Raw genomic sequence first — 24029 nt, forward strand, 5'->3', positions numbered from 1 at the left:
CTGTCAACTCTTTTCTGATGATTGGAGCAATTATCAGACAAGGGCACTGTAACCAATGGCTCATCACAATTGAGTTTTTTTCTTGGCAGTTAAGTTACAGAGTTGTCATTAAGAAAGTCAGTGAAGCAGTAGCATTATAGAGGCAGTGCTACACTGAAAACCAACCACATGAAAGAAAAAGATCCTTCATTTACACCATTTGCGTTCTCCTTTATTGTCTAGTTACTGCATAGGGTGACCCTTAAGAAATTCCTTAATTACAATAGAGGCTGAACTATATAAAATTGCCAATATTTGATCAATAATTAACCAGTTTGACCTATGAAAATGGAAGTTTCATGTGGTTTATCCTAGTAATTCTGATTCTGATTTAAGCAGTCCATGGAGCCGGAACCTTTTATTTATAGATCGTTTTACAGTTCTCCCCATTGGTACACATTTTTCTTTTGCACATCCTACAAATGAAAGTCACTTCTGATTTTTTCCCTCTTGTTGAAAATTTCAATTGAATTTTTTTTTTTTTTTTTTATTTTTTTTTTTTTTTTTGAGGGGGAGTTTCACTCTTGTTACCCAGGCTGGAGTGCAATGGCGCGATCTCGGCTCACCGCAACCTCCGCCTCCTGGGTTCAGGCAATTCTCCTGCCTCAGCCTCCTGAGTAGCTGGGATTACAGGCACGCACCACCATGCCCAGCTAATTTTTCGTAGTTTTAGTAGAGACGGGGTTTCACCATGTTGACCAGGACGGTCTCGATCTCTTGACCTCGGGATCCACCCGCCTCGGCCTCCCAAAGTGCTGGGATTACAGGCTTGAGCCACCGCACCCGGCTCAATTGAATTTTAACATCCGGAAATGTGTGTTGGCCAGGCTCACACTCGTAATCTCAGCACTTTGGGAGACTGAGGTGGGCAGATCACTTGAGGTCAATAGTTTGAGACCAGCCTGGCCAAGATGGTGAATCCCTGTCTCTTCTAAAAATACAAAAATTAGTTGGGTGTGGTGGCGCATGCCTGTAGTTCAAGCTACTTGGGAGGCTGAGACACGAGAATTGCTTGAACATGGGAGGCAGAGGTTGCAGTGAGCTGAGATGGCACCACTGCACTCCAGCCTGGACAACACAGCAAGACTGTCTCAAAAAAAAAAAAAAAAACCCAAAAAACAGAAATGTGTGAAATTGAGATTTTAAGGTGTTTATAAATAGTTATATGTATAAAGTACCTAACGAAATTCTGGGCACACAGTAGGTACTCACAAGGATTAAATAAATAAGGTATCACCCATAATAGTTACCAGTATGAGCCTGTATGATCATAAGAGCACATTGTGATAAGGTCTTTGATGGTTACACATTCTATTATACACATTACTTCACTTTGAGTCAAATTACCTGAAAAACAATTCCTAACACATTCAACTGACATGTAAAATCATATTGCAAGTATATAAGAGGTAATATTGCAGTATTATATAAACACTCTTTTTTCTATTTTTTTTAAAGTTGGGATTTCTTTTTTTTTTTTTTAATAAGATGGGATTTCACCCTGATTGCCAGGCTGGTCTTGAACTCCTGACCTCAGGTGATCCACCCACCTCGGCCTACAAAAGTGTTAGGATTACAGTTGTGAGCCACTGCACCCGGCCTATAAACACTCTTCTAACAGAAATGTAAGAACAAAGAAAAAGAAAACTGCACACAGGTCTGAGATTTTAAAAAGGAACAAAGAGAAGAGGAAGAGATTTCCTATGCATTTGTATAAACCGCATATTTTAAAATGTCATAGTTAATGATTTTTTTCTTTGTGAGACAGGGAAATGATTTCTCACACGTAGATGTCTGTCTTGTGGTGAGTTTGAGGAACAGACTTATGCAATTAAGATGGAAACATCATATTTAAAACACAAAGAGTTTTGAGAATAAGATATTCATTTTATAATTATGCTATCCTGCCCAAATTCTTGCTTATTATTTTATATCTTCATATAAATTCTTAAAATTTGATATGTTCATTAAAACTTCTATAAGTAATTTTCTCTTTGATGTTATAGCTGCTCTTAAATGCAGAGAAAAATGTGTGATTCAACTGAGGGCTGCATTGGGCAGATGAGTCAGCAGCCATGGCCCAGCTGTATGCATGGTCCACAGGTGTCCTTTGCCTTGGGTAGACTTTACAGGCAGAGTTTTTTAAAGGGTCTCATGCAAACTTTACAAATCTATTTATTCTGTACTCCCTTGCAGTAACCACATCTACAAAACACACCCTAAATACTAGAAGCTGTCTGGGTGCAGTGACTCACACCTGTTATCCCAGCACTTTGGGAAGCTGAGGTGGGTGGGGTGAATCTCTTGAGCCAAGGAGTTCAAGACCAGCCTGGCCAACATGGCAAGACCCCCATCCCTACAAAAGTACAAAAAATTAACCCAGTCCCAGCAACTTGAGAGGCTGAGGTGAGAGGCCCTTTTGAGCCTGAGAAGTTGAGGCTGCAGTAAACTGAGACTGTGCCACTGCATGCCAGCCTGGGTGACAGAGCAAGACCCTGTCTCAAAAAAAAAAAAAAAAAAAAAAATCCTGGAAGCATTAATGACCAGAATATAGGAAGTTTTATTTCCTCAGCTGTATGATGCTATGTCAGAGACCAGAGTTTAACAGGTGCAGGTTTATGACGCAGATTTGATTCAGCAGGCCTGCCGTCTTGAGCACCACATTTTTACCACGCTCCTAGGGGATTGCATGCTGCTGCTCTGCAGACTGCACTTTAGCAAGGAGCTCAATAGTTCCCCTTTCATGACCTACTAGCATCTTACAGACTTACCATCCTCCTCCCCAAACCGGTCTTCCTCTCGAGTTCTCATTAATTTTAGCCATTATTCATTCTCCGCACAACCACAGAGTAGTAATGAGTCTCCTAATCTCTCCCACACTCACATCCAAATCACTGATGAAGTTCTGCTGACTCTCCCCCACGTTTCACATCACTTTTTTTTTTTTTGGACAGGGTCTCTTTCTGTTGCTGCCCAGGCTGGAGTACATTGGCATGAACACATATCACTGCAGCCTTGACTTCAGGGGCTCAAAGGGTCCTCCCACCTCAGCCTACTGAATGGCTGGGACTCCAGGCAGGTATTACCATTCCTGGCTAATTTTTTAAATATACATACATATATATATATAAAAGATGGGGTTTCACCGTGATGGCCAGGCTAGGTCTTAAACTCCTGACCTCAGGTGATCCACCCACCTCAGCTCCCAAAGTGCTAGGATTATAGGCGTGAGCCACCACACCCCGCTAAAATTTTTTATTTTTATTTATTTATTTTTTTATTCTTTTTTTTTTTTTTTTAAGATGGGGTTTCACCATGTTGGTCAGTCTGGTCTTGAACTCCCAACCTCAGGTAATCCGCCCTTCTTGGCCTCCAAAGTGCTTGGATTAGAGGCATGAACCACTACGCCCCGCCAAATTTTTTATTTTTTATCTTTTTTGTTGTATTTTAGAGACAGGGTCTCCCTGTGTTGTCCAGTCTGGTCTTGAATTCCTGGGATTACGAGATCCTCCTGCCTTGGCCTGCCAAAGTGCTGGGAACACCTGGCCTGAGACACTGTGCTCGGTCAATTTTTTTTTTCTGTAGAGACAGGGGTCTCGTTATGTTGCCTAGGCTGTCAAATCGTTTTTCATTCCATTGCTGCTACCAGGACCCAGGCCTCAATGACCTCTTATTCCTGACTGTCCTTCCAGCTCTCCCAGTCTCCACTCTGCCTACTCCATATCTATGTACCACTGCCATTCTAGGGCAGTGCTTATTTATGCAGATAATCCACTGAAACACCATGTGGAACAGAGTCTAGAGTCCTTGACCTGGAACTTCAGGTCCCACACTCCCACCCTGGCTTTCCATTCTTACTTCCTAACGTGCTCATATGTGAGCCTTATGGATTACTTGCCATGACCTGAATACTTTGTGTGTGTGTGTGTGTGTGTGTGTGTGTGTGTGTGTGTGTGTGTCTGTGTGTGTGTGAGATGGAGTCTTGCTCAGTTGCCCAGGCTGGAGTGCAGTGGTACAATCTTGACTCACCACAACCTCCACATCCTGGGTTCAAGCAATCATTGTGCCTCAGCATCCCAAGTAGCTGGGACTTACAGGCATTCATCACCATGCCCAGCTAATTTTTGTATTTTTAGTAGAGACGGAGCTTCACCATGTTGACCAGGCTGGTCTCAAACTCCTGACCTCAAGTGATTCGCCTGCCTCCCAAAGTGCTAGGATTATATGCGTGAGACACCATATACAGCAGCTGAATACGTTTGATGCTTTCGGTTTCTTTTTTATTTATTTATTTATATTTATTTATTTATTTTTTTAAGATGGGTTTTCACCATGATGGCCAGGCTGGTCTTGAACTCCTGACCTCAGGTGATCCACCCACCTCAGCCTCTCAAAGTGCTAGGATTACAGGCGTGAGCCACTGCGCCCGGCTGATGCTTTCAGTTTCTTTAAAGATCCCAAGTTCCTATGTCACTTAAAGTATCATATGAGTGCTAGAAAGTGTTAATAAACGTCCAAAAGAGCCTGGGATAAACAGCTTCATGACAGCCTCTTGAGTAGCTGGGACTACGGGCACATGCCACCACGCCCGGCTAATTTTTATATTTTCAGTAGAGACAGGGTTTCACTGTGTTGGTCAGGCTGGTCTCAAACTCCCGACCTCGTGATCCACCCGCCTCGACCTCCCAAAATGCTGGGATTTCAGGTGTGAGCCACCATGCCGAGCTAGTATTACAGTGTTCTATAGAGATTATTGTTTCTACATCTCTGTTTTATTGAACTTGTTTAAAGGGCATTTATCTTTTTTTTTTTTTTTTTTTTTTTTTGAGACGGAGTTTTTACTCTCGTTACCCAGGCTGGAGTGCAATGGCTCGATCTCGGCTCACCGCAACCTCCGCCTCCTGGGTTTAGGCAATTCTCCTGCCTCAACCTCCCAAGTAGCTGGGATTACAGGCACGCGCCACCATGCCCAGCTAATTTTTTTTTGTATTTTTAGTAGAGACGGGGTTTCACCATGTTGACCAGGATGGTCTCGATCTCTTGACCTCGTGATCCACCCGCCTCAGCCTCCCAAAGTGCTGGGATTTCAGGCTTGAGCCACCACGCCCGGCCAGCATTTATCATTTAGTAAAAAAAAAAAATCCAATAAATTAAGCATGTTAATAAATAACAACAACAAAAAAGAATCTTTTGGGCCTCTGTTTTTATTACACAATCCACAACCAAAGAAGTACAAATACCATTGTAATTTTTTTCTTTTTTGAGTCAGAGTCTCACCGTTTCCCAGGCTGGAATGCAGTGCCCTGATCTCGAAGGCTCACTGTAATCTCCAGCTCCCAGGCTCAGGAGATTCTTGTGCTTCAGCTTCCCGAGTAGCTGAGACTACAGGCACATGCCGCCATACCCAGCTCATTTTTTTAATTTTGTAGAGACTAGGTTTCACCGTGTTGCCCAGGCTGGTTTGAAACTCCTGAGCTCGAGCAATCCACCCGCCTTGGCCTCCCAAAGTGCTAGGATTACAGGCATGAGCCACTGTGCCTGGCCCTGGTTATATCTTTGTTTACTGTTGGTCTAGGCAGCCTCCCAGAGGTTGGGTTTTCATCTATGTAGGTTCTTGTAAATGCTGCTACCAGTCGTAAAGACCATTCTATTTCCAACTAGGTCTTTAGATTCTAGGTCTGCAAAAAGCCGTATGACAAGAGAACCACTCTTCTGAGTAGCTTCCTACAGGCTTATCACACCACCTCTAGAAAACTAAAGTTAGTGGGACACCCAGCCCCCTCCTCCTCTTCCCTGCCAGTTTACCCCACCTCTTTCCTTTCTACTGCCCTCAAGCTAAGTCAGCCTTGTCATCCTTGAGTGCCTTTGTTTACTTCATTGCCTCTAGGTTGTTTTCACTGCCCAGGCTGGGTGGAGTAATGGTTTGAATCACAACTCTCTGTATCTTGGATACAACCTCTTCAAACCTCAATTTCTTTTTTTTTTAAAAAAAACCTCAATTTCGGCCGGGCGCGGTGGCTCAAGCCTGTAATCCCAGCACTTTGGGAGGCCGAGGCGGGTGGATCACGAGGTCAAGAGATCGAGACCATCCTGGTCAACATGGTGAAACCCCGTCTCTACTAAAAATACAAAAAATTAGCTGGGCATGGTGGCGCGTGCCTGTAATCCCAGCTACTCAGGAAGCTGAGGCAGGAGAATTGCCTGAACCCAGGAGGCGGAGATTGCGGTGAGACGAGATCACGCCATTGCACTCCAGCCTGGGTAACAAGAGCGAAACTCTGTCCCCAAAAAAAAAACAAAAAACAAAAAACAAAAAAAAACCTCAATTTCTTCATCTGTAAAATGTAGGTACTAATTATAAATACCACTCTAGTGAGCATCTCATAGTAGGTCTTCAATGAATGGCAGTCATCATTGTTGGTTTTGTTATTATTTTCCTTCTTTTTTTTTGAGACGGAGTTTCGCTCTTGTTATCCAGGCTGGAGTGCAGTGGCGCGATCTCGGCTCACTGCAACCTCTACCTCCTGGGTTCAGGCAATTCTCCTGCCTCAGCCTCCTGAGTAGCTGGGATTACAAGCACATGCCACCATGCCAGGTAATGTTTTATATTTTTAGTAGAGACGGGGTTTCACCATGTTGACCAGGATGGTCTCGATCTCTTGACCTCGTGATCCACTGGCCTCGGCCTCCCAAAGTGCTGGGATTACAGGTGTGAGCCACCGCGCCCGGCCTATTATTTTCCTTCTTTCAGGCTTCACCTTTTTGGCTTATCTCCAGTAATTGTTTATAATTATTAATAATTGTTAAAATAACTGTTCAAAATTATGTTGCATTTGTAAGTTTTGCTTCTTGAGCTAGGTTTAAGCTCTTTGAAGGCAAATCTTCTACTGTTAAATATTTACATACTCCACTAAAGGTGCCTCCGGTCTAAAGCAGTGATTGTTAACAATACAATTAATCCATATCACTTGAGGTGGTTCCTTAAAGAAGGATAAAATATTTCTCTTGCTCTCCTTGTCTGTGATTATTCTGCTTTTGTTGTCTGTATAATGAAACATAAAGTGCCTCCTCTGGATTTGAGACCTTCTAGCTTTCCCTAGTAAATATAGGAAAGAGAGAAGACTTTTACATATCTGCTCTCTGTAAGACTTTTTTCCAATTTTTAATCATATAACTGTTATTAACTTCAAATTGTGCTTAGAGTTTCAGGATATTAATGACATGTTCCTGCTAAGTATGCAATCAGTGCATGCAGATGACAGTGAGGTGACCCTCAGACTGGAAACAAGATGACCTTCAGACAACTAAGCCAGGAACAGTGAATCTGTAGAGTGGGTGATAGGATTAACCCACCCTAAAAGATGACCTGTGAATATGAAGTTGAGGGGATTAGGGAGTAGTCAGATTTCATTAAAGGGCAACTAAGGTGGAGTCTTGAAAGCTGTTGTTTAGGCCAGGCGCTGTGGCTCACGCCTGTAATCCTAGCACTTTGGGAGGCCGAGGGAGGCCGAGGTGGGTGGATCACCTGAGGTCAGGAGTTCAAGACCAGCCTGGCATTCATGGTGAAATCCCATCTTTAATTTTTAAATTTTTTTTAATTAAAAAAAAAGAAAGCAAGCAAGCTGTTGTTTAATCTATTATATTACACCCTAACAAAGAAAGAATTATGTTAATTAAGAACTGGCAGATGGTGAGTAATGGAATCCTAAAGAAAGAAAAAGCTAGTAAGTAAGATTTTGGGCAGTTAATCAAATATTCTCTTGGGAAGAGAGATCACGCATACTGAATTGGTCACACGCAGGAACTATAGATACACTTTGAAGCTGGGTGTGAATAGCTCTGAAATTTACATGGATGTTCCTGAGCTAACCAAGATCATCCCCTCTCCTGGCTTTCTGAGCAATCCAAGCAACATGTTGAAGGTTAATGCTACCTCCTAGCATTTCGATATCCATGGAGACTTACTCTCTAGAAAATTACCAACTCTACTGGAAATCTGCACTTTTATTTAACCTTCAGTGCCTTGCAGGGGCACATCCAGGGGCTGTGTAGCCTGAAGATTTTTTTTTTACATTTAGGGAGGATGTCTTTAAGAAAAACACAGGCTGGGCACCTTGGCTCACGCCTGTTATCCCAGCACTTTGGGAGGCCAAGGCAGGTGGATCGCTTGAGCTCAGGAGTTCCAGACCAGCCTGGATGACATGGGAAGACCCCATCTCTACAAAAAATTTCAAGAAGTTAGTTGGGTATGTCGGCACAGGCCTATAGTCCCAGCTACTAAGGGGCTGAGATGGAAGAAGTGCTTGAGCCCCAGGAGGTAGAGGCTACAGTGAGCCATGATTGCACCACTGCATGCCAGCCTGGACAACAGAGCGAGACCCTCTCTCAAAAAAAAAAAAAAAAAGAGAGAAAAAGAACACAAACTGGCAAATATGAAATTGCTCCCTGGGCATTGGAAAGGACCAGCACAAGTGAATGGATTAGAAGCGTGAGATTTGCTGGCATCATGGTGGAGGCTTAGAAGTTGGCTTGGTGTCAGTTCCCTGTCAGACCTAGGTGCCCCATCTTGCAGAGCTGAGGCCCACACCCAGGGAGACTTCAGCAGCAGCCTTGTCATGCTTTCCCACAGCACTTTCGTCTTCACAATACAAATAACAACCAAAGAGTCAAATTCCAAACTGCTTCTTACAGTAATTTTGGCACTTTAACTTTTTTTTTTTTTTTTTTTTGAGACGGAGTTTCACTCATGTTACCCAGGCTGGAGTGCAATGGCGCGATCTCGGCTCACCGCAACCTCCGCCTCCTGGGTTCAGGCAATTCTCCTGCCTCAACCTCCTCAGTAGCTGGGATTACAGGCACACGCCACCATGCCCAGCTGATTTTTTGTATTTTTAGTAGAGACGGGGTTTCACCATGTTGACCAGGATGGTCTCGATCTCTTGACCTCGTGATCCACCCGCCTCGGCCTCCCAAAGTGCTGGGATTACAGGCTTGAGCCACCGCGCCCGGCAGGCACTTTAACTTTTATGATCATTTCTACCTGTATTACCATCGTGCTGTTCAAAAATTCAGAAACTCTCTTCCATTTGTTAGCACTTTGCAGATTCAATCTAGCTTTCTGAATTCCAGATACATTGCACCGTTAAAGTACAGAAACAAAAAGCTATAAAGTTATAGCTGTTCCCAAAACAAAATGTAAATGGCTATGGGCCAGGAAGAGGAGAAAACTTAGAGCAGTGGACAGTGAAGTTTTCGGCCTGACATGCTTTGGGTCTGGGAGAAGGCAGGCCGGGCCAGTGTGGTTTTTGCAGAGTAACAAGGAAGAAAAATGCCCCATCTGACACAGTGGAAGACCCACAGCTTAAAGCCAGAGGCTGGAATGGGGCTCCACTGTTCCTCAGAGGCTGACAAAATCTTTAACCTGGGGCCATGATTTATATTAAAATGTATACCTAGCCCGCACGTGGTGGCTCACGCCTGTAATCCCAGCACTTTGGGAAGCTGAGGCGGGCGGATCACCTGAGGTAGGGAGCTCAAGACCAGCCTGACCAACATGGAGAAACCTTTTCTCTACTAAAAATACAAAATTAGCCGGGCGTGGTGGCATATGTCTATAGTCCCAGCTACTTGGGAGGCTGAGGCAGGAGAATCGCTTGAACCTGGGAGGCAGAGGTTGCGGTGAACCGAGATCACACCGTTGCACTCCATCCTGGGCAACAAGAGTGAAATGCCTTCAAAAAAAAAAAAAAAAAAAAAAAAATATATATATATATATATATATATATATACCTAGAAAGACAGAGCTCACACATAGCCTACAGACTAGGAATTGAGCCACGTTCTGTCCTCGCTCAATTAGAAGATCTGGAGCATCACTTCCTCCAGCTGCCTATAGAAGTTTTGGGTCTGGGTTAGGGATCCCAGTCAGGGAATTACTAAAATACTACCTATACTGACTAGCATAGTAGCCACTAGCCTTATGTGGCTAGATACATTTAAATTTATGTTCATTAAGATTAAAGAAAATTTAAAATCCAGTTTCTCAGTCTCACTAGCTATCTTCCAGGTACTCCATAGCCACATGTGGGCTAGTGCTGCTGTACTGGACAGCGCAGATACAAAATACTTCCGTCGTTGCGGAAAGTTCTATTGGACAGAGCTGACCTAAACAGAAAAAGAAGAGTATAGGGAGAGATAGAAGAAGGCAAGGGGAGAGACAAAGAAATGTTCCACTCTAGATTTGCCGACACATAAAAATTATAAATATAAACACAGTGGCTCCTACCTGTAATTGCAGCAACTCAGAAGGCTATGACAGGATTGCCTGAGGCCAGGCGTTTAAGACTAGTCTTGGCAACATAGCGAGACCCTGTCTCTCAAAATTTTATTTATTTATTTAAAATGTTGCCGGGCGCAGTGGCTCACACCTGTAATCCCAGCACTTTGGGAGGCCGAGGCAGGTGGATCATGAGGTCAAGAGATGGAGACCATCCTGGTCAACATGGTGAAACCCCGTCTCTACTAAAAATACAAAAAATTAGCTGGGCATGGTGGCGCGTGCCTGTAATCCCAGCTACTCAGGAGGCTGAGGCAGGAGAATTGCCTGAACCCAGGAGGTAGAGGTTGCGGTGAGCCGAGATCGCGCCATTGCATTCCAGCCTGGGTAACAAGAGCAAAACTCTGTCTCAAAATAAAATAAAATAAAATGTTGGCCAGGATGGTCTCGATCTCCTGACCTTGTGATCTGCCCACCTCAGCCTCCCAAAGTGCTGGGATTACAGGTGTGAGCCACTGTGCCCAGCCTAAAAAAATTTCTTAAAATTAGGTGGGCATGAGGCTGGGTGCAGTGGCTCATGCCTGTAATCCTAGCACTTTGGGAGGCTGAGGTGGAAAAATCACTTGAGGTCAGGAGTTCAAGACCAGCCTAGCCAACTTGGTGAAACCTCGTCTCTACTAAAAATACAAAACATTAGTTGGGCATGGTGGTAGGCACCATAATCCCAGCTACTTTGGAGGCTGAGGCAGGAGAATTGCTTGAACCTGGGAGTTGAAGGTTGCAATGAGCTGAGATCGCTCCACTGCACTCCAGCCTGGGCAACAGAGCAAGACTCTGTCTCAAAAAAAAAAAAAAAGAAAATTAGATGGGCATGGTGGCTCCCCCCTATAGTACCAGCTACTCATATGTGGGAGGCTGAGGCAGGAGGAGGGCTTGAGCAAGGAATTGGAGGCTGCAGTGAGCTATGATCACACCACTTTACTCCAAGCTGGGCAACAGAGAGGAGACCCCATCTCTAAAAATAAAATAAAAAAAATTCTAAACACATAAAGAAAATACTAAGATATAGTAAGTGCTCAATAAATATTTTTTGAATAAATTAAATTGACAAAGCCAACTATTTGTTGGCTTTGAACAACCCAAATACACTTCTAATGAAATAGTAATTAGAACAGTTTGAGAAATATTTCCAAATGTGAATGCTAAGAATTGTCAATGATAACGTCCATAAAAAGAGCAAGAACTGAGAAAGTGAAACCAACTAGAATGGAAACAAAAACTTGATCTGATAAAGACCCAAATAGAAAACCTAACAATGAAAAATAAAATCAACAGCTTACAAAACTCAACAGATGAGCTTTGGTGCTGAGACCCACTGTGGAGAGCATAACTCACTGTGGAGAGCATAACTCACTGCCCCTCGAGACCCCAGTTGTGTTCCTATCACGCAGGGCACTAATGCAGGCCAGTCCTGGAAGACTTGAGATGCGTTTAATGAATGCCTTTAGCTTACTGGCTTGAGGATTCTCCACCCACCTGGCCAAAACTTTCTTGGAACTGAGCTGTGGTCAGAGACTCAGATTGTCATCCTGAGGCTGGGCACTAGCTAAAGAAGATTCTGGAGTATTTTCTAGAAACAGGCATAGGAATGATGATAAAACCATAAGTGAGACCAGTGTTGCCTTTTTCTGGAACTTTGTCACAGGCCTTGCAAATCATGTGACCAGAAGAGCTAATGATTGTGATGACTTAGTTTCAACCCTACGGGTACTTTTGGTACTTTTTTTTGTTTGGATTCCTTTTATTCAACATATTTTCTCGAGCTAGAGCTATTGAGTAAGCTGTGTGACAGGCCCTGTGCTAACCTTCGAAATACAAAGATAAAAAGAAGGCCCTCACGGTTCTCAGCTATAACATGGGAGGGATCACATGAGGAACAAATCTCTCTTGTCCAATGGAGAATTGAGGCAGAGGTATCTTAGGAAGACTTCACAATGAAAGGGTGTGTACATATGGAGTGAAATGATAAGGCTACTTAATCTTTTACCAAAGGTTTAGAAAAATATGATATTAACTATCATCCCTTGGGATCCACAGGGGATAGGTACCCGGATTCCCTGCAATTAAAATCCGAGGATGCTCAGGTTCCTTAAACAGCCCTATGAGATGTTTAAAGTCAATATCTGCAGGTTTCACATTCGGCGACTACTGTTCTTTTTGTTTTTGAGACGTAGTCTCACTCTCGATGTCACCCAGGCTGGAGTGTAGTGGCGTGACCTTGGCTTACTGCAACCTCTGCCTCCCAGGTTCAAGCATTTGTCCTGCCTCATCCACCTGAGTAGCTGGGACTACAGGCATGCACCCCACCCCCCAGCTTATTTTGTACTTTTAGTAGAGACAGGGTTTCACCATGGTCTGGAACTCCTGATCTCAGGTGATCCGCCTGCCGTGGCCTCCCAGAGTGCTGGGATTACAAGCATGAGTGGCGTCGCCTGGCCTTTTTTTCCTTTCCTTTTTTGTTTTTTTTTTTTTTGAGACGGAGTTTCTCTCTTGTTACCCAGGCTGCAGTGCAATGGCACGGTCTCGGCTCACCGCAACCTCAGCCTCCTGGGTTCAGGCAATTCTCCTGCCTCAGCCTCCTGAGTAGCTGGGATTACAGGCACGCGCCACCATGCCCAGCTAATTTTTTTGTATTTTTAGTAGAGACAGGGTTTCACCATGTTGACCAGGATGGTCTGGATCTCTTGACCTCGTGATCCACCCGCCTCGGCCTTCCAAAGTGCTGGGATTACAGGCTTGAGCCACCGCGCCCGGCTTATTTTTTTTAAGAGATGGGGTCTGTCTATGGAATTTTGTTCTGGAAGCTCAAAAAGAAAAAAAAAAAGGGATGGGGTCTCTTTGATTTGGTTTCTCTTCATAATGAATAAATCTTTCGCCTTTTACTAACGATGTAAAAAAAGAGAGATGGGGCCTCACTGTGTTGCTGTACCTAGCCTTCTTTTTCTTTTTGTTGTTTTTTTTTGAGGGATGGGTTCTCACAGTTGCCCAGGCTGGTCCCAAACTCCTAGACTCAAGCAGTCCTCCCGCTTCAGCCTCCCAGTGTGCTCAGTTTACAGGGGTGATCCACCGCTCCTGGCCCAATACTGTATTTTCCCTCTGCAGTTGGTGGAATCTGCAAATATGGAGGGCTAAATTATTTTGTTTTATGTGAACAAAGAGACCAAAGAAGAGGAGGAAAGGGAGGAAGCAGAGGCAGCCCTCAGTAAGGTACCTAAACAGTGAAAAGGTTTCATCTACATATATGTTACAAAGTAATCTTTTTTAAAGTACATTTTTCAAGAGGTAGAGAAGTAGACAAAATGGTGAGTTGTCATGAAACAAATAAATGGGTCTCTTTTTTTTTTTTTTTAAGAACTTTATCTTGCATTTTTCAGGTGCCCAGTATGATTTTGTGTTTTATTTTTATTTTCATTTTTAGTTCTAGTCATTCTCCCCCAGGATTCTCATTCCTGGTAGTTCCATCACCTCCCACACCATCCCAAATGTGATTTTTCATCCCACTCTGAATCTGGATACTTGACTCATTTCTGAACTTTCATTTTAGTTGCAAATCTCCCAAAACTGTAAGTTAGCTGTCAGCCATTTGAGGTTGATTGTGGGGTACCAGTGAAACTTGCCTCCTGATTTCATGAGGACTCGGTTATCCTGTAACTGGTGTCTTCTGTGCCAGATCTCTAGGGAATGTGGGAGAGGTAACTGGGAAGGGGCCACTTGGACCCTCAGGAGTTGAACCGTCTTTTGCATTTCTCCAGGACACTTCTGAGCCTCCTCATCTGCCTCCTCTGGCCTGCTATTGGAAAGCCACAATGTCAGTACAAAGGGCCAGATGTCCAGTACTTCCCTGGAAATTCAAGTCACTGTGAACCAGTGACACGAAAACAGTAACGATCTATAATATTTTGCAGCTACACAGCTTGTTTCTCTTCATTCTTAGTGATTTTTTTGCAGGGCGGGGGGAACAGGGTTTCACTCTATGTCCACGCTGGAGTGCAGTGGTGTGATTATGGCTCACTACCACCTCTGCCTCCAGGCTCAAGCAGTTTTCCCACCTCAGCCTCCCAAGTAGCTGGGGCCATAGACATGTGCCACCACACCCAGCTAATTTTTAATTTTTTTTGTAAAGACAAGGTTTCATCATGTTGCCCTAGCCTGGACTAGTCTTGAACTCCTGGACTCAAGGAATTTGTCCACCTCAGCCTCCCAGAATGCTGGGCTTATAGGCATGAGCCACCAAGCCTAGCCCATTCTTAGTGATAATAAATGTAGGTAGATGTTGTATCTTCTGTATGTTATCATCATTTATCTACTTTTCACGTTTGCGTTAGAATTATTCCTGGCTTTCTCTGAATTGTCTCCTATCTTTTGGGCTAGGACTTTGTTTAAGTTCTTAAATCATTGTTTGTGATTCTGAAGGCCTTTTTAGGGAGAAGTCATTTGATCTCACCCAGAGAAAAACACTGCAGGCTTGGGTGGGAAGGAGACCCAAGGATGTGAAGAGGGTGTGGCATGCATTTCCCGGGATCCTGGGGAAGTGGGAAGAAATCCGCTCAACCATCTTCCCTAACCCCCTGCTATTCAAAGTAACAATGAAGGGAAGGGTCCAGGCTGTTGCTGTGGGGTTGTGTATTACCGGATTGCTAAGTGTGGGACCAGCAGTGAGTCCTGCTACCAGATTCCATTTACAAGAAGCAGGAGGGGAGAGGGAAAGCAGTGAAAGTGAGACCCCACAAGACTCTCCAGAGCCCAGAATCCACTGGTACTTTGACTTTGTTCTTGTTTTTGTATCACTGTGACTAAAGGAAGGGGAATATTGATGAATTTTTCATTGTAAGTCATTGATATTGATATTTTTATTAGTTGTTATCATGGTTCTTGCAAATCTGGGCTTTTGGGAAGCTCTCTGGCAAAATTATTTTCAAGTGTTTAAGGTCTAGACTCTAGAGCTCGCATCAACCCCAGTTGTCTTCCCCACCTTCGTGATTCTCCCCGCAGCCCCCGTGGTCTCAGTCATCGTTAGGTATCTCCATGGCAGCCGCCTCCTCACTGGTCTCCCTCTTTTCAGTCTAACTTCCTTCGAGCTCAACTCCCATCCATTCTCTTTTTTTAAATTTTTTTGTTATTTTTTCTTTTTTACTAAGCAGTCATACCAGACTCTCATCCATTCTCTTCAGAGATTTTTTTCTTCTCTTTTTATTTTTTAAATTTCTTTTATATATTTTTGGCATTCTTTTTATTATCATTTCCTCATCCCTTTTTACCATTTTTTTTATTTAAAAATTGAAAATTTGAGATAATTGTAGATTTACATGCAATTGTAAGAAATAATAAAGAGCCTATGTACAGTGTTACCCAGCTTCGCCCAATAATGATATCTTGTGAAAGTATGTTATGCCGTCACAATCAGGATCTCAACTTTGGGCTGGGTGTGGTGGTCACGCCTATAATCCCATCACTTGGTGGGGCCAAGGCAGAGGGACCTTTTGGGGAATTGGCTCTCCGCCTCCCAGATTCATTCAGGGTTTTGCATAAACTATCAATAGTTATTCCTCTCATGGTTAAGTGGTATTCCATGATACGTATATACCATAATAAATACTCATCAGTGTATGAGTGATTCAGTTTCTCTGCGTCGTTCTTGACAGCACTTGCTATTGTCACAACTTTTTACTTTAAATATCCTAATAGATGTGTAGTGATACCTCATTTTGATTTAATTTGCATTTCCCTGATGGTTAATTATTTTGAACATCTTTTCATGTGTGCTTACTTGTCATCTGTATACCTTCTTCAGCACAATGTCTTTTCATGTCTTTTGTTCATTTTCCTTTTTTTTTCCTCGAGACAAAGTTTTCCTTCTGTTGCCCAGGCTGGAGTGCAATGGCTTGATCTCGGCCCACTGCAACCTCTGCCTCCCAGGTTCAAGCGATTCTCCTGCCTCAGCCTCCCAAGTAGCTGAGACTACAGGCGCCCGCCACCACACCCGGCTAATTTTTTGTATTTTTAGTAGAGTCGGGGTTTCACTATGTTGGTAGGCTGGTCTCGTACTCCTGAACTCGGGTGATCTACCCACCTCGACCTCCCAAAGTGCTGGGATTACAGGCATGAGCCACCGTGCCTGGATTTTGTTCATTTTCTGATTGGATTGTTTGTTTTTTGGTTTGATGGGTTTTGTGTTTTTTGTTTTGTTTTTACTGTTGCATTTTGAAAGTTCTTTATATATTTTAGATACCAGACTCCTTTGTCAGATAGATGATTTGCAAACATTTTCTCCCAGTTTGTAGCTTTTCTTTTCTTTTCTTTTTTTGAGACAGAGTCTCCCTCTGTTGCCCAGGCTGGAGTGCAGTGGCATGACCTCGGCCCACTGCAAACTCCACCTCCTGGGTTCAAGCTACTCTTCTGCCTCAGCCTCCCGAATAGCTGGGACTATAGGTGTGTGCCACCATGGCTGGCTGTTTTGTATTTTTAGTAGAGACAGGATTTCACCATGCTGGCCAGGCTGATCTCAAATTCCTGACCTCATGATCTGCCCACCTCGGCCTCCCAAAGTGCTGGGATTATAGGCATGAGCCACTGTACCCGGCCTTGTAGCTCTCGTAGCTTTTCTTTTCATCCTCTTCAGAGGGACTTTTGCAGAAGGAAAGATTTTCATTTGGATGAAGTTCAATTTAGCAATTTTTCCTTTTTTTTTTTAATTGAGGAGTTTCGCTCTTGTTGCCCATGCTGTAGTGTAATGGTGCCATCTCGGCTCACCTCAACCTCCGCCTCCCCAGTTCAAGCAATTCTCCTGCCTCAGCGTCCTGAGTAGCTGAGATTACAGGCATGTGCCACCACACCTGGCTAATTTTTTGTGTTTTTAGTAGAGACGAGATTTCTCCATGTTGGTCAGGCTGGTCTCGAACTCCCGACCTCAGGTGATCCACCCACCTCGGCCTCCCAAAGTGCTGGGACTACAAGCATTAGCCACCATGCAAAGCCTCAGTTTTTCCTTTTAAAGATTTGATTTCGGCCAGGCATGGTGGCTCACGCCTGTAATCCAAGCACTTTGGAGGCCAAGGCAGGTGGATCACTTGAAGTCAGGAGTTCAAAACCAGCCTGACCAACATGGTGAAACCCCGTCTTTAAAAAAAAAAAAATTTTTTTTTATTAAAAAGATTTGATCTCAAGTCTGAGAACTCTTCACCTACCTCTGATACTAAAATTTGTCTCCTACTCTTTACTTATCTTTAAAAATATTCATTGGGCTGGGCACAGTGGATTACACCTGTAATCCCAGAACTTTGGGAGACTGAGGCATGTGGATCACCTGAGGTCATGAGTTCAAGACCAGCCTGACCAACATAGTAAAACCTGTCTCTACTAAATTACAAATATTAGCCAGGCATGTTGGTGGGCATTTGTAATCCCAGCCACTTAGGAGGCTGAGGCAGGAGAATCGCTTGAGGCAGGAGAATCGCTTGAGCCCAGGAGGCGGAGGTTGCAGTGAGCCATGAGCCAAGATCATTCCACTGCACTCCAGCCTGGGTGACAGAGACTTCATGTAAGAAAAAAAGAATATATACACACACATATGTATATATATTACATGTATATATCATGCATGTATGTGTGTATATATAATATATGCATACATAATATATATTACATGGATATATGTAATATATATTATGTATGCATATATTTTATACACACACACACACACACACACACACACACACACACACATGCATTGGATCGTGTCCATCCCTGAAGAAAACTTTTATCAAGCTTCCGATTTCATTTTGAATCAAATCCTAACTTCCTATACAAGGCAGTCAGCCTCTGCTCGCTGTTCCAACCTCTCCTCCTATGCTCCCTCCCACTCTTTCCAGGTGGCAATCACAAGGATGTTCTCTTCTTTTTTTTTTTTTTTAATAAAGACGGGGTTTCACCATGTTGGTCAGGCTGGTCTTGAACTCCCAACCTCAGGTGATCCGCCCACCTTGGCCTCCAGAGTGCTTGGATTACAGGCGTGAGCCACCATGTCTCGCCAATTTTTTTTTTTTTTTTTTGGATAAAGATGGGGTTTCACCATGTTGGTCAGGCTGGTCTGGAAGTCCCGACCTCAGGTGATCCGCCCGTCTTGACCTCCAAAGTGCTTGGATTACAGGCATGAGCCACCACACCGCACCTTTTTTGAAATTTTTTTCTCTCTCTTTTTTTTCTTTTTTGCCCACCTTCGACTGTCTTGATCAAGTTATAGAGGGTGTTCTATTACTATTTCTCCAAGTTTTTTTTTGCACGTGGGGACCTTGTGCATCCCCTTTGCTCTGCCCAGAATGATATAGGTTTCTTTGCACACCCTAGGACGCCACTTATGTCACTATGTCTGTGAGGCCATCTGATATGGCTTGGCCGTGTGTCCCCTCCCAAATCTCATCTTGAATCGTAATCCCCACGTGTCAGAGGAGATGCCTGATGGGAGGTGACTGAATCATGGGGGTGGACTTCCCCCTTGCTGTTCTCTTGTTAGTGAGTAACCTCTCAGAAGGTCTGATGGTTTTTAAGTGTGGCACTTTCTCCCTCATAATCTTTCTCTTCCCACCATGTAGGACGGCCTTGCTTTCCCTCCACCTTTTGCCATGATTGTAAGATGCAGAACTGTGAGTCACTTAAACCTCTCTTTTTTTCAATATAAGTGACCCAGTCTCGGGTATGTCTTTATAACAGTATGAGAACAGACTAATACACCATCTCAGACCACCCATCTACACACAGGCTTTACTGTGCTTTTCTTCTTTTCTTTTTTTTTTTTTTTTTTTTTTGGGAGATGGTGTCTCCCTCTGTTGCCCCAAGCTGGAGTGCAGTGGTGCAATCTCAGCTCGCTTCAACTTCCATTTCCTAGGTTTAAGCGATTCTCCTGCCTCAGCCTCCCAAGTAGCTGGGATTACAGGCATGTTCCCCCACACCTGGCTAATTTTTTGTATCTTTTTTTTTTTTTAGTAGAGACGGGGTTTCACCATATTGGCCAGGCTGGTCTCGAACTCCTAACCTCATGATCCGCCCACTTCAGCCTCCCAAAGTGCTGGGATTATAGGCGTGAGTCATCGCACCCAGCATCAGCACCCAGCCTTTATCAATTAACTGCTGATTCATATTCCAGCCTTTTTGTTTTTTACCATTCAGTATTGAATTTCTCACTAGATTCTAAATTCTGCAAGGACAAAGACTTGGCCTCAACCCTTCATGCTGTCACTCAGTGCTTATTTCAGGGCTTAGCAAACAGTAGGCCCTCAGTAAATATTTGCTGAGAAAACTAACTAATGAGGACATTTTAAGAAAACTTTCACCCTGCTTACAGTATTTTCTGAGTAATTTCAGGAAGGTGAAAGTTTTATTTGGGATCCCTGCTGCTTTGGACAAAATTCCTTTTAGATAAACTTTTCCTGTCCAGGTCATCTTTAGTTTATTTTGTCTCCATAGTTTAAACCAGAAAGGAGATTTCAATAAAATTGTGCAATAGAAAAAAAGTATAGGCAGCAAAATTGTGCTTATGTATTCTGCTCTCACAGAACTCCTACAACTGCCTCTACTCAGTTTCCTTAAGAACCTTACAGTCCAGTGAGGGGGCGTGTGGGCGAACAGGCACCTAAATCCACCATGTGAAACATCGTGGGAAGGACCCCTGACTGTTTCCTTTCTTCAAGGGTGGCACTGCTTGGGCTGAGTCTCAAAGGATACAGTGAAGTCAGCCAGGCAGAAACATAAAGGAAAGGGACTGAAGCCCTGGGGGCCCTGTGGAAGAACAGGACCTTCGGCTGCAGGTTATCAATTAACTGCAGATTCATATTCCAGCCTTTTTGTTTTTTACTGTATTTTGTGAGCCTTGAGTGTCACACCATAGAGAGAGCTCTGAAGGGTCAGGGAAGCCTCGTGACCAGATCATATTCTGGAATGACTGTACCAGCCTCACTGAAGACCAGGGACAGGAGGACTGAGAGGAGGCAGAGACGGTTACAAAGAAAGCCCTGGACCCAGGTAGTATCAGGGGAAGCAGAAAGAGGGGGCAGTTTTGTCTGATACAACGTAACTCGTATCAATAGCATTTGTTGACCAAATGGTCAGCAGGGTGGACGAGGGGGCTGGAGCCCAGGAATAGAGAGGGAAGACATTTGGTTTGGTTCTCTTGATTCTCGGGTGGTGCTGCCCACCTCTAAAGAAAATTCAGGAAAAAGAGCCACTTTTATGTGAAAGATATTTAATATAAGGTACCTAAGGGTCAGGAATCCCAATAAAAATGTATCTACATCTGGAATTCAGATTGCACATCATTTTAGAAATCATTTTCCCACTGGCCAGGCGCAGTGGGTCATGCCTGTAATCCCAGCACTTTGGGAGGCCGTGGTGGGTGGATCACTAGGTCAGGAGTTCAACACCAGCCTGGCCAACATGGGGAAACCCCCTCTCTACTAAAAATACAAAAATTAGCCGGGCGTGGTGGCAGGTGCCTGTAATCCCAGCTACTCGGGAGGCTGAGGCAGATAATTGCTTGAATCCAGCAGGCAGAGGTTGCAGTGAGCCGAGATCACACCACTGCACTCCAGCCTGGGTGACAGAGCAAGACTCCATCTAAAAAAAATAAATAAATAAATCATTTTCCCTATGCAAATAACTTTTAGACAAGGTAATTTTACCCCCAGAAAAATTGAAAGCATTGAGATGCCCAAGATAATTTTCGCTGCAGGCTCGTATTTGAAATCATGATCATCAGGGGACCCGTTGCATCCTTTGTCCAGTGCTATGGACTGTGGAACATATTTAAACTATGAACCTGTAACATCTAAGGAGATCCTGACACAAGACTACTTTTCAGTGAAAACAGAGAACTGTAATAAACTACGGAATTCTGCTTCATGGGCAACTGAGAGTGATCTCAGTGCAACTCCCTCATTTCATTCTTGCCGGAAAAGTTCATTTGTTTGTCTAAGATAACACAGTAAGATAAATTTTTTTTTTTTGAGAGGGAGTTTCGCTCTTGTTGCCCAGGCTAAAGTGTAATGGTGCGGACTTGGCTCACTGCAACCTCCGCCTCCCAGGTTCAAGTGATTCTCTTGCCTCAGCCTCCATCACAGGTGTTCACCACCACACCTGACTATTTTTTGTATTTTTAGTAGAGACAGAGTTTCACCATGTTGGCCAGGCTGGTCTCGAACTCCTTACCTCATGTATCCACCTGCTTTGGCCTCCCAAAGTGCTGGGATTACAGGTGTGAGCCACCACACCCGGCCTAGATAGAAATTTAAATCTTTAAGCATTTGTGTCTTTCCAAATGGAGAAAGTGAGCATGTATTTTGAAAGTCTGAGTGTAATGGAGTGTAACGCTGGGGTCTAGGTGGGCTGAGGGTAAATGCCCTAGGTGTCCTTTTGAGCAGTTCCATCACCTTCTCCTGTGAGCTAATGCACAGAGCCTGGCAGCCAGTATTGCAGCCTGGAGCATGATAATTGATTGGCATTAACATAACTCACAGTTTTACTGGGCAAGCCACATGTGAAGAGTGGCCCACCATAGGATACAGGCCCACCATAGGATACAGTTTGACATTCACAAGGAAGAGGAATAACCCGAGGATTCACTGGAGCCTGGAGCAGTATGGTAAGCCTGCAGCTCACTAGGAACGTGCAGCTGCTCCCAGGCCAGCCGCACATGGAACGATGAGGAAGGGGAGGCTGTTCTTTTTGGCAAAGAATATGCTATGTCTTGCAAAGTCTAAGAGGCAGGGATGCAAATAGCAACTGGGCTTTCCAATAGTTCCACGCAACTGAGAAGGATAATGAACACACAGAATCCAAAACCATCTCTGTAGGCTGCACTTAATACGTTAGAATAAAACAAGGATAATCCAAGCATGGTGGTGAGCACCTATAGTCCCAGCCACTCAGAAGGCTAAGGCAGGAGGGAGTTCAAGGCTGTAGTGTGTTTTATATCTGTGAATAGCCTCTGCACTCCAGCCTGGGCAACAAAACAAGACTCCATCTAAAAAAAAAAAAAATCGAATAAGGATAAATTATTAATAAAAACCCACTGCAGCTGTATATAGTGGCTCACACCTGAAATCCCAGCACTTTGGGAGGCTGAGGCAAGAAGATCGCTTGAGCCCAGGAGTTCAAGACCAGCCTGTGCAACACAGCAAGGCCCTGTATCAAAACAAAAAGAAGAAAGAAAAAAAAAACCCACCGTAACAATAACAACAGCAAAACAAACTCACAAACACAAACTGCACAAGTACAGATGAGAATATGTGGTAACTAGAAGCATATGTGACACAGCCCTAGGAGTTCTGATTATTTCAGTATGAGTCAGCTGTGTATGATGAGGGTGCTGAGAAAGCTAATAGGGATTTAAGTTTCATTAAAAATATTCTGCTGATCAGGATCAGGGAGGTGGCAGTTCTTTCTTGCCCTGTGCTGATAAAAGTGGGATTCTATGTTTCAATTACATATGTGGCTAACATTTACTAAATATTTAATATGTCAGGTGATGGCCTAAACGCTTCACACGATCCCACTTAATCCACACAACAAGTCTGAGGTCGTGTCCTGCTAATGCCTCGATTTTATACAGAAGGACACTATCACTCAATGAGGCTGGACTCCCATTACATGCCAGTCCAGGGGGAGACTTCGGTCTGTCTGATCAAACTCTTAGCTGGGAATGGGATTCCCAAAAGATAGCTATTGAAAAACTGGTGACCTAAAGAATTCAGGGAGCTGGGTTGGGAGGATCTAGAAAACCTAACATACCAGGAATGCTGGAAGAACAAAAACTGTTCAACAAGGAAGAGAGAAAAATCCTTGAAGCCCCTGAAGTCTCAGAGAAAAGGAATGAGACTATGCAGGATGGCTGCAGAGGGTTGCTACAACCAGCTGATTAAAGGAACAGGGAGGTAGAGAATAAGATTACTTAAAGACCTTTTTGCTGTATGAAACAATAATGGGGCTAGGCACTGGTAGCTCACGCCTGTAACCCAAGCAATTTAGGAAGCCAAGGCAGGAGGACCCCTTGAGCCCGGGTGTTCAAGACCAGCCTGGGCAACATAGCAAGACCCTGTTTCTACAAAACAACTTAAAATTAGCTAGGATTGAGGTTGGACCAGTACATGCCAGTTCAGGAGCAGACCTTGGTCTGTTAGCCAGGCATGATGGTGCATGCCTTTCGAGTGTGAAGCAGGAAGATTGCTTGAGCCTAGAGTTCAAGGCTGCAATGAGTTATGATTGTGCCACTGAACTCTGCCCTGGATGACAGAGCGAGACCCTGTCTCTAAAACAAACAAACAAATTGGAACCCAAAAATGGAACTGGCTGCCTTCGGAGGCACTGGGTTCCCACCTCAGCAGGGATTTCAGCCGGGAATAAATGACCACCTAATAGAAAGAGGCCCATGGACTCTCAGTGCAGAAGCAGATGTGGGTCTGGAATTATTATTTTTTTTTCTGCCCTCACAGAGCATCTTTTTTTTTTTTTTTTTTTTTTTTTGAGACGGAGTTTCACTCTTATTGCCCAGGATGGAGTGCAATGGCACGATCTCGGCTCACTGCAACCTCCACGTCCCATGTTCAAGCAATTCTCCTGCCTCAGACTCCCGACTAGCTGGAATTACAGGCATGTACCACCACGCCTG

Source organism: Sapajus apella, unplaced genomic scaffold (genome assembly GCF_009761245.1).
Source record: "Sapajus apella isolate SASKATOON/1434 unplaced genomic scaffold, GSC_monkey_1.0 scaffold3, whole genome shotgun sequence".
NCBI lineage: Eukaryota > Metazoa > Chordata > Mammalia > Primates > Cebidae > Sapajus > Sapajus apella.